This window comes from Mustela putorius, unplaced genomic scaffold (genome assembly GCF_011764305.1).
Source record: "Mustela putorius furo isolate JIRA1106 unplaced genomic scaffold, ASM1176430v1.1 tig00000228_pilon_pilon_pilon, whole genome shotgun sequence".
NCBI lineage: Eukaryota > Metazoa > Chordata > Mammalia > Carnivora > Mustelidae > Mustela > Mustela putorius.
The window spans coordinates 19,439,660-19,453,840 of record NW_025421322.1 but is presented as its reverse complement, the minus strand read 5'-3'; positions in this window follow the sequence as shown (position 1 = coordinate 19,453,840).

The window sequence follows — 14,181 nt, the reverse complement described above, 5'->3', positions numbered from 1 at the left end:
GAAGCTTCTAACTCAGAGCCTTCCCACCTTGTCCCCTTTCCCTGAACACCCACAAGGCTCATCCTCTTACTTCCTTCAAATCTTCACTATCACTTTCTTGGGGCGGGGGAGAGGGACCTTCCCTCACCCACTCAATACTCTCTACAATTCTTGCACTATTTTTCTCCCCTGTGCTTATCCCTCTCTAACATGACAAATATTTTACTCATTTATTGTAGTCAGTATTCAATGTGTGTTACATTCATTTAGTAAATAAAAAAGAAAGAAGATGAGGATGCCACCAGCAACATCCGTTGTGCTGGAATGGATTTAGTAGGTGTGGTCTGGCTCTGGAGTACTAATGCTTGTGGCAGCTTCCAACTCCAGTCCAAAGCCAAGGCGGTGTGATTACGGAACCAAGTGTCCCAACAATGCTTTTCTGAATTGTCAGCTTCCTCATAGTGGCAGAGATGATTTTTTCTTAGAGAGTGGTTCTCAGCTGATATTCTGAGAGCCACAGCCCTTCTCCACAATCTGTCTCATTTGCCTTAGATTATCTGGATGTTTCCGATTATACACTGACTAGTAGTATGTCCCCATTTTATGACAAGAAAGCTGAACATCAGGAACACTAGAGGATAGCAATAAGTCAAGCTCAAGTTATGTGATCCAACAAACAAAATGAACATTTCTAGATTCTTCTTTCAATGACTCAGAATAGTTAAAACTTACTCAGTCCCAGCAATTCCTCCTACTAATCCCTCAGAAACATCAATTTCTGGAACCGATGAATACGTAAATTCTTTCCAGCCCAGCCCTCTGCCTGGAATAGCTTATTCCTGCTACTGATGCCTGTTAAGACCGCTCCCAAGAGGCAAAAAATTTTGCATCTCAGTATCTGAGTGTTTTACATAATGTATCCTGTATGATATTATTGTGGAATTTTCAATATATGTTGTACTGGGAAACTCAAATTGAGTCACAAAAATCAGCTTGGTTTGGTTATGAAACATCTGTGTGGGTTCACAGTGCATATTATAGATTCAGATCTTCTTACAACTAAAATGGCTTGTTTTTCTTTTCTGATTACTCAGTTGATGACTTGTGTGATTTGGGACAATGAAAGACAGAATCTAGCTGTTGCTTCCTGTATTTTGCACATTCTGTTGAACCAGTTAAACTGTTTTGGTGTCTAGTTATTTTTCATGGATCTGTAAAGTTTGCTTTTGAAACTGAAAACATTTTTAGAGAGAAAACCATCTCAGAAAAAACATCATGGGGGGAAATCCTCTCCATAATTTATATAGTGTTATTCAGAAAGCCAAGGAGGGGCTACTCCTCTGAAGAAACAAACTTATTAAGAGGGGATTCCATAATAAAGAAAACAAATGAAGTGGAAGGTATCAGAGGATGAATAAAAGCAACATTTTTTCAGGGATACTTGAAGCTCAGTAACACAAGGTTGTCAAATACCATGTGTTAACTATATTGCACTTTTAACATACTGTTTTTTCTGTTTCCTTGAAGAGTATTCCATGAGTTTTTAAGAATTGGTCCAAGAAATTACAGAAGAACAGCCCTTCTAAAATCATAAAATAGATAATAAGAAATAGTCATTAGTAAAGGTTATTAAGAGATATTCTGGTTTGGCATAAAAACCAACCATAAATATCCCATTGCTTACATTGAAATTAGACTCTAACAACAAAGAAAATACCTCTGAAAAATGGCACTTTCATATTATTTAGCATAATAACTTATTAGGTTTAAAAGGAGGAATACAGGGATGCCTGAGTGGCTCAGTTGGTTAAGCAGCTGCCTTCGGCTCAGGTCATGATCCCAGCGTCCTGGAATCGAGTCCCACATCGGGCTCCTTGCTCAGCAGGGAGCCTGCTTCTCCCTCTGCCTCTGCCTGCCATTCTGTCTGCCTGTGCTCACTCTCTCCCACTCTCTCTCTGATAAATAAATAAAATCTTTAAAAAAAAAAAAGGAGGAATACAGAGGAGGGTGAGAATAAAATCTTTCCTACCATCAATAGAAATTATACATATATACATATAATTATAAATATAATTTATATAAATATATCATATAAATAAATATATAAAACCATATTTATATTATATAAATTATATAAATAAATATATAAATTAATGTTTATTTGTAAATGAATCTTTAAATATATATAAATTATACATATAAATAGATATATATAAAGATTTATTTGATAGAGAGACAGAGTGTGTGAGTGGGGGAGGGGCAGAGGTAGAGAAACTTAAAGCAGACTCCCCACTGAGCATGGTCAGACCCGGGGCTCAATCTTACAACCCAGGAGATCATGACTTGAGCCAAAACCAAGAGTCAGACACTTAACCAACTGAGCAACCCAGGCTTCCCAATAGAAATTATATTTTAAAAAAAGATTTTGTAGTAGTAAACTGTATCATGAAAACCCATTACAAAAAAGTCATCCTTGGGGTGCCTGGGTGGCTAAGTTGGTTAAACTTCTCTGCCTTTGGCTCAGGTCATGATCTCAGGGTCCTGGGATTGAGCCCTGAGTTAGGCTCCTTGCTCAACGGGGAGTCTGCATGTCTCCCTCTCCCTCTGCCCCTCCCTTTCCCTCCCCCTGTTCTCTCTCTCTCTCTCTCTCCCTTTTATTTATTTATTTATTTGACAGAGAGAGAGAGAGACAGAGAGGGAACACAAGCAGGGGGAGTGGAAGAGGGAGAAGCAAGCCCCCTGCAGAGCAGGGAGCCCCAGGCAGGGCTCAATCTCAGGACCCTGGGATCAGGACCTGGGCCGAAGGCAGATGCTTAACGACTGAGCCACCCTGGTGGCTCTTTCAAATACATAAAATCTAAAACAAAACAAAAAGTTATCCTTAAAACATTATATAATAAGAATAAATAAATAAGATAACTGCTAGGATGTACCAGTTAGACTCAAGGCAGAGGAATTGCCTGAAAGTGTGTCGGGGTTGGAGAAAGACTCTGCTATGCAAAGTCAAGCGTGTATAGGGTAGAAACTGAAACCCTAGGAAGGACAAGTCTCATATCTGGATCTGTAGGAAGGGCCCACAATGTACATTTTATTAAATCATTAAATTCCACAGCCTGACACATTGCCACACACACAGTGGTTCAATAAACTTTTTGTCCCAACAGTTTGATGGCAATAATGTCTACTGAGCACAAGTGGACATAGCAACTCCTTTCTTCCTTCATCTTGTCTTAAATGCTGAAGTGATACCAGGGGCAACAGATGCTATGTTCCAACCATGAAGCCACAAGCCAATATTTTAAGGATGAAAGAGCAGAAAGATTAAAAGATATGGGTCTTTGAGGTCATCAAGGAGCTTCCTCTTCCAGATGTTTCATTATATGAAATAATTAGATGTCTTATTCTTTATTCCTGCAGCCACTGTTATTTATTACTCACAGGAAAAAAAAGGTCATTTATTAATTTCAGGGGATAAAAATGTATTCTTAATTGATACACATCTAAAAGGAAAAAATTATCTTTTATCCTCATAAACAGGCCTGGTCTAATTTCAAGTCCTCTTTGCCACAGCACTCCCAGACAAAACAAAAAAACAAAAAAGTCTTCTGCTTGCTGATATCTGCAGTTCTTCATTTAATACAACACTTTATCTTGAACATGTGCTATTGATTCATTCTTCATTGTACCAACCTGCTTTTGGCATTGCTTTTGGGTCTGCTGCAAAAGAGAATTTCCTGTTTGGGGAACTTTTGGCTCACAAATTCAGATAATCCTCAACATATCTATTTTTTAATTATTACACGTTTCCTGGTTCAGCTACGGCTAAACTTTAGTACTCAAATTAATCACCGTGCCATCATGTATTGCACAAATAACTACCTTTGTGTTTTTTCCGCATCAACCATATTTTTTCCTGGATTCTTCTCTCAAAACACCATGTGTGCCAGTTATCAGTCCAAATCCACCTTTCCTGGTCTTGCTCTGTGACACAGGAGCTGAACTATGTGAACATCTCCCCTTCAGCAGCTGGTGCAATGTCCCGCTTTGTCAGCGGGGAGCGTAGAAGGGACATTCTTGGAGAATGTCCAGGTGGCAGGGAAGAGGGGGGTTGCTGGTTTGCTTTCACAACCCTTTTTTTTTTAATGATTCATTTATTTGAGAGAGAGAGAGAGCATAAGAGGGTGGAAGAGCAGAGGGAGAGCGAGAAGCAGACTCTCTGCTGAGCCGGGAGCCAGGTGCAGGACTGGATCCCAAGACCCTGGGATCATGACCTGAGCTGAAAGCTGAAATTCAACCAACCGGCCACCCAGGCCCTCTGCTCCCACAACCCTTAAAAGCAAGCAACCTGTGGGACACCTAGAAGTGTTCATGCTCCAGCAAGTTTTGCCAGGACCACTGCCAAGTCTCACTAGCACCTCAGAGGGGAGCTTCCCAATGAGTTTCCTCAATGTCTCAGAATACTGATTACCAGCTAGTTTCATTGGTGCCCCAACTGGCGGTTTCTAGTCAGCCATGACTGGTAACACTGCAGTAGACTTCTCTGCCATTAAGTAGGCCACAGCCGCACCCTCTCCACCATGGTCTGGGTATCAGTGTTGGCCTCCTTTCTTTTCATTCCATGGCTACTGGCCCTCAGCTGTAGAGGTAACAGCTGTTCCCTGTGTCTACTGTTCTTGTATTCTGAGTTCTCTTTATTGCTTAGTCGTTAATCTTCTGTTATTAGTTAACTATTAACTATTAAATCCCTTAGTAGTTAATTCCATGCTATAAATTCATTATTAGTTCATTATGAAACTAATTCTTTATATTAAAATGTACTACTCAAATTACTAAGTGATTTCTATCTCCTGGTTAGACCCTGATCGACAGGTCATCTCTAGGACATTTATAAGACTTCTGCATGTGGTATCTTTATTTCACAAAATGTCAAGAGTCTATTGACTTGCAAATATCAGTTGTAATGTCAGGCCAAATTTCCAAGCCTGGTAATCCAGTACATTAAATTTAATCAATATATATTATTTCACCAAGGTCCAGCAACAGGAAAGACTCAAAAACATTGAATTTCAGTTGTGGTGTTCTTCCATAAACCCATTAACATTCATTTTAATTGTAGTCCAAGACAATATTTCCAGTATCAGTCTGAGAATCAAATTGCTTATCTAAATACTTCAATATTCGGGGAAGTGTTGGGTATTAGAAATAGATCCTACTATGGCTTACAACTGAAGAATTTGAAATATTTTTTATTTCTGTTAATAATGAGACTATAGGCAAACTACAGTTTTTAATCTATACTTTAAGCCCATGCTATTGAATATCAGAACATTAGAGATCCTTAGGCTCTGCACTGTCTTAGAATGACCAATCATAGAGAAACTATTTGCAAATCATGTATCTGATAAGGATCTATTATTCAGAATATTTTAAGAATTCATACAGCTCAACAAAAAGACAACCCAATTAAAGATGGACAAAGTATTAGAATAGACATCCTTCAAAGAAGATATATAAATGGCCAACAAGCACATGAAAAAAATGACTAATGTCATTAGGAAACTACAAATTAAAATCATCATGAGATATCACTTCATATCCACTCAGATAATTTTTTTAAAATGAAACATAAAATAACTAGTGTTGGTAAAGATATAGAGATACTGGAACTCTGGTACATCGCTGGTAAGAATCTAAAATAGCGCAGACACTGGGACAGAGACTCACTGGGCCTCAGTAATTATCATGTGACTTAGCAATTCTTCTCCTCAGCATATATGCAAAAGAATTGAAAACAAGTATTCAAACAAATATTTGTACACAAATGTTCATAGCAACATTATTCACAATCGACAGAAGGTGGTATCAATCCAAATGTTCATCAACTTATGAATGGATAAACAAAATATGGTATATCTGGAACATTGTTCAGTCATAGAAAGGAGTGAAGTAAGTACACAACGACAATGTGGATAAATCTAGAAAACATTCTGCTAAGTTAGAGAATAAGACAAGAAGGGCACCTGGGTGGCTCAGTGGATTAAGCCTCTGCCTTTGGCTCAGGTCACGATCTCAGGGTCCTGGGATCAAGCCTGACACTGGGCTCTCTGCTTAGTGGGGAGCCTGCTTCCCCCCCTCTCGCTTCCTGCCTCTCTGCCAACATGTGATCTCTCTCTCTATCAAATAAATAAATAAAATATTTTTTAAAAAGAGAGAGAATAAGGCAAGAAAAATGTCATATATTGTGTAATCCCTTTTATATGAAATATCCAGAATAAGAAAATCCTTGGATTAGTGTTTTCTGGGGGCTGGAGGGAAGAGAAAATAGGAAATGACTGCTGGATGGGTATGGGGTTCTCTTTTGGGGTGATGAAAATATTCTAGATAGTAGTGATGGTTGTACAACACTGTGAATGCACTAATGCCACTGAATTATACACCACAAAATGGCCAGAATGGTGAATTTTATATGTATTTTACCACAATAAAAAGATAAATTGTGGAAGGGAAGGAATTGAAGGTGGAAAACATAACCAATTCTTTCAAGATGTTTTGTTCTAAAGGGAAACTGAGTAGAGTAGCTGTAAGGGGATATGAAGGGAAGAATAAGTTTTTAAAATATGGGAAATCTTGCCTTCACATAACTTTTATCAAAAAGATACTTGTTGAATGGATGATTGGATGTATGGTTACCAGACAGACACAAAGGCTGGCGGAGCTCACCTCAGGATGAAAAAATTAAGATCACCATTGATGGGCTAGATCCTTAACAGATGAAATCATGAACCACCATTGCCTCTGGTAGTCATGGTCTCACTATGATTAAAAAAAAAAATGATGACAGTAGGGAAGCAACATAAGATATGAAAGACCATCAGACTAACTAATGCATTGCTTAAAATATCAGGTAGATTTCACCTCAGTTCTCCTTCCCATAGTGAGAGAATAGATAAAGGGTCTGTGCTAACAGCAAGGTGTGTGAATGAGAAATCCCATTTCTAATTGATTGTTGATGAATGAAAGAGATGTATAACTTTTCAAATTGGGTAGATATATATGTATATATGAATGTACTTTAATAAATTCCAAATGGCTGACAGTAAATGCTGTTTGAAAAACATTCTGTAAATCTTTGGAAATTTGTTTATTTAAGGTTAAAACTATTCATGTCTCAGTCTCCTATTTTTACTTTTTTAAAATTTTCAGTATTTTAAGCATATGCAAAGGTAAAGGGATAAAGTGATCCTTTATATACACTTCACATATTCAACAACTATCAACTCACAGCCAATCCTGTTTAATTTATAATCCTACCCACTCCTCTACCTACTTTTTGGGGATTATTCTGAAATACCTGCCAAACATCCTGTCATTTAACATGTAAATATTTTATTATGGATCTCTAAAGGATAATGGTGCTCTTTAAAAATATAGCCACAAATGGAATAACAAGATGGCAGCAGAATAGAAAGACCCTAGGCTCATCTTGTCCCATGAACACAACTAAATAACTATCAGATCATCCTAAATACCCCATAAATTGGCCTGAAGACAGACAGAACAACAAATAAAGGGAGAAAAGAGGCCACATCAAAGAAGGAAATACAGAGATGCGGTTGATGGGAGAAACAGATGGTGAGTGCTGTGGAGGAGAGAGAGCCATGGTTACAGAAGAGGGCAAGAGAGAGGAGTACACAGGAGAATGCAAAAGGAGGACATTTTCTCAGTCATTGGCTTGGAAAGCGAGAGGGGCTGAATTTCATGAGTTCTTAAAACCAACAGGGCTTAAAGCTGGGAGCTTTAAAGGTCAGTGAGCTTGGCTGGTATAGAGCCTGGAGGGCACTGTCTTGTTCCTAAAGAGAAGGCAGGCAATCAGTCCAGGGGCAGACAGCATGAAAACCACAATCTGAAGAATGCCTGGGGCACACAGTGGGGAGATTATTCGCTAGTCAAGGAGCACTTTCCTGAGAGGCATAATTCATGGAGATGCCTCTCTGGAAACAAAGGACCTGACTGGTGCCATTTCCCTCACCCCTCTCTCAGCATAAACACAGAGCCACCTGCAAGAAGCAGTGCAGCTCTGACACTGGCTGCCTAACTTGCTTACACCAAGCCCACCTCTCTGCACTGTGGAGGGACTGCCCTTTTCAGTCAAGCTTGCTTCAGTCCCAGTGTGGTGGTCCCCTACCCAGAAGACCAGTACAAAGCCCTGCTCACATCGTATCTCCTGACCAGAGTTCTAGAGGGTCTCAGTACTGGTAGAGTTGGTGTCAGGTGTCATTTCACAAGCCCACCAGAGCACATCTGGTTAAAAATCACCACATTTAGGCCAGGGACCAAACACTGCCCACAGCAGGCAAGGAGAACCTCTGAAAATGATTGTCCTAAAGGATAGAGCAGCCAAAACGGGGAGCACATACAGCACACACTGGAGACTCCCTGAAGTATCAGAGCCTGAGCACTACATGACCTTGTCTTTTTCATAAGGCCATTACTTTCAGGAGCAGGAGACATAGCTAGGTCTTCTAACACAGAGAAGAAGGCAGAGATTTAGACAAAATTCCAAGATGGAGGAATTTATCCCAAATGAGAGAACAACATAAGGCCATAGCCAGAGATCTAAGCAAAATAGGTAAAAGTTAACATGACTAATGGAGAATTTAAACCAACAATCATAAGGCTATTCATTGGCTTGAGAAAAGAAGATATCAGTGAGACCCTTACAAGAGATAAAAGAGTTAAAAAAGAATCAATCATAGATGAGGAATGGAATAAGTGAGATTGGAAACAGGCTTCATGCAATGAACAGCAGGCTGGAAAAAGCAGAGGGATAAATTACTGACCTAGAAGATAAAATAATGAAGCTGAACAAAAGAGAGAAGAATTATGCAACACAAGAATAGATTTAGGGAACTCAGTGACTCCATCAAATAATATTCATATTATTGGAGTCACAGAAGAAGAGAGAGAAGAGAAGGCAGAAAATTTATTTCAAGAAATAATAGCAGAAAACTTCCCTAATCTGGGGAAGGACACCAGACATTCAGACCCAGGAGGCACAGAGAACTCACACCAAAATCAACAAAAGCGACCAACCCCAAGACATACTGTAATTAAATTTATAAAATATAGGGATAAAAAATCTTAAAAGCAGCAACACAAAAGAAATCCTTATCTTACAAAAGGAAATCCATACAGCTAGCTAGAGATTTCTCAACAGATACTTGGTGAGCTAGAAGGGAGTGGCGTGATATGTTGAGAGTGTGAAAATCTATAGCTAAGTAGTGAATAGTAGTGAAAATCTACAGCGAAGTATACTCTATCCAGCAAGGCTCTCATTCAGAACAGTAAAGAGTTTCCCTGGCAAACAAAAACTAAAGAAGCTTGTGACCACTAAACCAGCCCTGCAAGAAATATTAAAAGGGACCTTTGAATGCAAAGGAGACCAAAAGCAACAAAGACAAGAAATGATCAGAGAAAATCTCCAGAAACAGCAACAAAACAAGTAATAAAATGGCAATAAATAATTTCTATCAATAATTACTTTAAATGTAAATGGACTAAATGCTCCAATCAAAAGACATTGTCAAAATGGATTTAAAAAAAAAAAAGATGCATCTATACGCTGTCTAAAAGAGACTCGTTTTAGACCACAAGACACCTGCAGGTTGAAAGTGACAGGATGGAGAAACATTTATCACACAAATGGGTGTCAAAGGAAACTCAAGGTAGCAATACTTATATTGGACAAACTAGACTTTTTTGTTCTTGTATTGTTTTTATCCTGCTTTGGTATCAGTATTATTACTGTCCTGATGGAGTGTTTTTGAATGTGTTCCTTCTATTCCCTTATTTGTAAGATTTTTATAAAGCTTGTCATTTTTTTAAATGTTTGGTAGAATTCACCAGTGAAACCATGTGATTTGGGCTTTCTGTGCTGGGAATTTTTTTTTTAATTTAAATTCAATTCACCAACTTTCAGTAATCATTAGTTTCAGATGTAGTTTCAGATGTAGTACTTTATCAGTTTTGTATAACACCCTGTGTCCAGTGCCCAGTGCTGAGAGATTTTTGATTCCCAATTCAATTTTAATTCTTATTATTGGTCTAAGAAGATTTCCTACTTCTTGGATTCAAGATGCATGATTCAGTCTTGGTAATTGTGCATTTTTAGGAATTATCTGGGTTTTTCCTCTGAGTTATCTGACATGTCCATATATAATTGTTTATAGTAATATGTTATCACACTATGTATTCCTGTGGTTATCTGTTGTATTGTTTTCTCTTCCATTTCTCATTTTGGTTTTCGAGTCTTCCCTCTTTTTTCCTTAGTTAATGTAGTTAAATCATTGCCAATTTTATCTTTTTGGAAAAAACTGTCATTACTTTCAATGTTATGTTATTGTTTATTCTGGTCTCTATTTTATTTATTTCTGATTCTCCATTGTTATTTCCTTCCTCTACTAAATTTCAACTAATTTTCTTCTTTTTCTAATTCCTTGTAATGTTGTTTATTTAAACCTTTTTTTAGTATGAGCATTTACACATAAATTTCATGGTAATATTTGCTTTTGCTGCATCCCCTAGGTTTGGGAATATTTGTGGGTTTTTTTTTGAGACATATTTTGATTTGCCATTTGACTTCTGATTTGGTCCATTGTTTTTGCAGTAGTGTTATTTAATATTTATAAATTAAATATTTAATATTTACACTGTAGATTTTCCAGCTGTGTTTTATTGTTGATCTTTAGTTTTGTACCATTGTGGTTGGAAAACATACTTGTTATATTTCAGTCTTCTTAAATTTGTAGTATTAGCTGTGTCTCTTTTTACTTGATTTAAGCAGGGGATTCTTCTGTGTATATTTGAAGAAAATGTGCATTCTATTTTTCTTGGATAGGATGTTTTATATGTATCTTTGAGAAACATGTATTCTGAAGTATGCTTCAAGTAAAAAATGTTGAAAAAGAAACTTTAACTGAGGGTACTCACTTAAAATAAATAAAGCATATCAGAGGGAAAGTGGGTGGACGGATGGCTGAAATAAGTGAAGGGGATTGAGAGTACACTCACCATGATAAGCATGAATAAAGATGTATAGAATTGTGGAATCATCATATTGTACATCTGAAACTAATATAACAATGCATGTTAACTATATTAGAATTAAAAGAGCAGAGAGCCTGATGTGGGGCTTGATCCCCGGATGTGGGGATCATGACATGATCTGAAGGCAGAGGCTTTAATCTAATCCACTGAGCCACCCAGGCGCCCCAAAACTTTTTTTAGTTTTTTAAAATGTAAATGACAGGGGGCATCTAGGTGGCTCAGTCATTAAGCATCTGCCTTTGGCTCATGTCATGATCCCAGGGTCCTGGGATGAGCCCAGCATCAGACTCCCTGCTCAGCGGGAAGCCTGCTTCTCCCTCTCCCACTCCCCCTGCTTGTGTTCCCTTTCTTGCTGTCTCTGTCTCTGTCAAATAAATAAAATCTTAAAAAAAAAAAAGTAAATGGACAGAAAAATACATACCATGTGAATAGTAACAATAAGAAGAGTGTGGTGAAATTAATAGCAGATAAAACAGAATTCAAGACAAAGATCATTATTAATGATAGAGACATTTTTATAATAATAAAAGGAATCTTTATTAGGAAGTGATAACAGTCATAAATGTATGTAAGCCTAATAACAGAGTTTTAAAATACATTAAGAATTGATAGAAATAAAGGGAGCGATAGTCAATTCCATAATTATAATTTGAGATTCTAATGTCTTCCTTAGAAACTACTAGAACTAGATAAAAACAATAAAGATGTAAAGTATCAGAACATTAAAAATAAATAAAACCATATACTATTTCACACATAAACTAAGTAATTTTTTACTATCATCCTTTTTTAAAAGGATTTCATTTTAGAAAGAGAGTGAGCATGCCTGTATGAGCGGAGGGAGGGGCAGAGGGGGCGGAACAAGACAAGCAGACTCCGCCGTGCTGAGCTTGGAACCCAAGGTGGCCCTCAGACTCATGACCCTGAGATCATGACCTGAGACAAAATCAAAAGCCAGACGCTTAACCGACTGAGCCACCCAGGTGCGCCTACTATCCTCTTTTTGAACCTGACCTTCCTGAGCTAGTAGACAAAGAATCTGCCCTGTTTTAAAAATTTTATTCTGTAACTTAAGATCCTGTCAACAGTTGAAGCAAAACATTAACATAAATTAAATCCAACAGATTCCATAGAGAAAAAGTAGTGTATAAGAAAAGTTTTATACCAGATGCACCTTTGCTAATAAAGGATGATTGATTCTGGACCATCCTGAGAAACAGCTATAGTTACCTACATTCAATATAATCCTAAGAAAGAAAAGATGCTAGTGAGAAAACTCTGTCCCAGGAATAATCCATGACTGTTGCACCTTGATAATTTTACAACATTTACAGAGACTCTCCTATATGGACTTGACATGGGCAAAGAGAAATGCTGTTTGGTTTAGGAGACAGCATCTTGGAGAGAAATGTAATAAAAAGCTTTCTGGGCTCAACATATTCATCATCTCGTAACAATTTCAGATAACATGAAATGCTGCCTTCAAAGGAAACTTGTGAAGTATTGCCAGTGAACCTAAAATCTAGAATAGGAACTGCCAAGTCTTGGGATTAAACACGTAAATTTATTTCTTTACCATGAAGCTAGGGACTGTGAAAGCTAAAGAAAAATGCTGGAGAAACTGACCATGACTATTGATTCACAGGTCCTGGTTTTCTCCTCTATGATTTAAAAGTGGTTTTAAAAGAAGAAATGGAATGTATGACAAAGATTTGAAAGAACACATTTAGTCGGGGGCACCTGAGTGGCTCAGTGGGTTAAAGCCTCTGCCTTTGGCTCAGGTCATGATCCCAGGGTCCTGGGATTGAGCCCTGAATAGGGCTCTCTGCTCAGCGGGGAGTCTACGTCCCTTCCTCTCTACCTCTGCCTGCCTGTCTGCCTACTTGTGATCTCTGTCTGTCAAATAAATAATATCTTAAAACACACACACACACACATTTAGTGTGCATCATCAAAAAATAATAAAATAATAATGAGACAGGGTGCTTGAAAGTGACGTTTATAGGTGACAAAATTCTTGCAATGAAATTATAAAATACAAAATATAAAAATATATTATAAAATATATAAATGTATAAAATTATAAAACATATTAAAAATATAAAATACTCTATGAAAGACCACTAAATGATATAACATAGAAGACTGAGGTACTTGAAGGTAGAGACTAGACATTCATTTTTATATCCCTTGTATCTTATAAAGCACTTGAACCAGGTAAGTGTTTGTATCAGTGGAGGACTGAATACAGCTGAATATCAAGCAAGGCATGACTTTATTTCTCTTATTTTATAAGAAAGAAGTCTGAAGGTGGGCACTCGAGAGGTCACATGAGAGCTCCACAAAGTTATCATGGATCCAAACATGTCCATCTCACTGCTCTACTACCCTTAGCATAACCTTTGTGGCTCATGGTTCTGACTGGCTGCTGGAGCACCAGCCATCACATCCACATTCCACATTCCTTCATCCAGCAAGATGAAGGAAAAATAAGTCTGGGCTGCTCCTTCTTAAATCTTTTATGAACACTCACATATCACTGAATAGAACATAGTTATTTCACCACCTCTATATGCAAGAGAGGTTGGGAAATGTAATGTTTTACCTGGAGCCATATGCCAAACCAAAGGAAAAGAAGAAAATGTTGGGAAGCAAATCTCAGATTTTGTCTTGGAAGTCAATATAGATCTTTATTCTATGGGAATAGTGAAGGAGAAAATTATCAGATCCAACTACAATGATATTAGAATAGTAACTGTTATTTATTGGGTTTAAATAATGTGCCAAGCACTATGCTAGATACTTTAGATCATCTTGAGTAGTGAACACCACAACCAAGAGGGTATAGGTATAATTAGCCTGATTTTACAGATGAGAAAACTGAGTCTCAGAGAAGCTGAGCAACTTGTTGAAGGTCACACAGCTACTAAATGAAAGAGCCATGATATAAACTCAGGTCTACTTCGTTCCAAAGTCTGTTCTGTAAAAAATCTTTGTTGCTTGATGTGGTCCATGTACTAGCATGGGGAAGCTTGTCCCCCCCACCACCAAAAAAAGAGAATTTGGGGCCCCACCCCAAACTGCCAAATGCAAATT